Genomic DNA, 1,489 nt, shown 5'->3' with positions numbered 1-1,489 from the left:
TTGGCTTACTGCTACCTCTGCCTCTGATGTTCAAGCAATTCTCCTGTCTTAGCCTCCTGACTAGCTTGGATTACACGGGTCCACCACCATGGTTGGCTAATTATTGCAGTTTTTAGAAGGATGGGGTTTCATATATTTTTAAAAAATGCAACCGGGCTGGTCTCAAACTCTTGACCTCATGTCATCCACCCATCTTAGGCTCCCAAAGTGTTGACATTAAAGGTGTGAGGCCTGGCTACATTTCTTTAAAACCTTCTTAGTGTTCAGCATTTAACCATGTCTATCTGACAACCCTCTGAAAATAAAATTTGAGAACTAAAATGTGGTATATATCTTAATAGCATGTGGACATAGCTGAAAAGACAATTGTGCTGTGGCATGGTATCACAGGATAAGAAATCAGGATTTCTCATGTGGATCATTGATTCCAATTACTTAATACTTAGACACAACTTGAAAATATATGCATATGGTAGAATGGCAACAATAAGACTCTAGTCTGAGCAATCTGGCTGTCCAAATCCATACCTCATTTCAATCTCAGCTATCCCAGAAAACTGAATGATGAATCTTGTCAAGACTTAGCTTGTGACACCAACAGTTTTATAATATGTCAAATGCATGGTAAATGCTGCTTCTGAAAATGTGTGCAGCTAGTGTCACCGGTATATATATATACACACACACCTACTTACATATACCAGGTACTGTGTTACATCAGTGCTGAATTTTTAAGACAGACAGACAAAAAAACTAATGTGATAGGTAAGCACCTCCTGGAAAGAGTAATGTCTGTGCCTTAGAAGTCTTAAGTAGACAAACAGGGAGAGAGACTATTATCCCCAAGAGAGGAAGGAGCCAAAGTTACAGGATGAGAGAATTCATGGCTGAAAGTAAAGTTGTCTGAATGTTGCTCCAAATGGACCATGCTGAAACAGAAAGACATGAAGCTGAAAGGCAAAGAATATCAGGACTTGAACAGATTTGTTCAGCCATGCTGCAGATCTAGGCTCAGAATCTAGAAGATATTAAATACCAACAAAAACAATTACAAACTGACTTTCAGCATGAAACTAATGTCATGAAAATGTGCATTAGAGGGCAGGTATAGTGGCTCAAACCTGTAATCCCAGCACTTTTGGAGGCCAAGGCAGGTGAATCACCTGAGTCCAAGTGTTCAAGACCAGCCTTGCCAATATTACAATTTATCCAATGGTTGATGCACATGTAGTCCCACATATTCAGGAGACTGACACACAAAAATTGCTTTAAACCAGAGGTTGAGTTTACAGTGAGCTGAGATTGTGCCACGGCATTCTGGCCTGAGACACCCAGCCAGATTCTGCCTTAGGGAAAAAGGAAAGAAGAAAGAAGAAGAAGAAGGAGAAGGAGAAGGAGAAGGAGAAGAAGAAAAAGGGGAAGAAGAAGAAGGAGGAGGAGGAGGAGGAAGAAGAAGAAGAATAGGAAGAACAAGGAGGAGGAAGAAGAA

This window comes from Cebus imitator, unplaced genomic scaffold (assembly GCF_001604975.1).
Source record: "Cebus imitator isolate Cc_AM_T3 unplaced genomic scaffold, Cebus_imitator-1.0 Scaffold893, whole genome shotgun sequence".
Classification (NCBI taxonomy): Eukaryota; Metazoa; Chordata; class Mammalia; order Primates; family Cebidae; genus Cebus; species Cebus imitator.
This window is presented reverse-complemented; position numbering follows the sequence as displayed.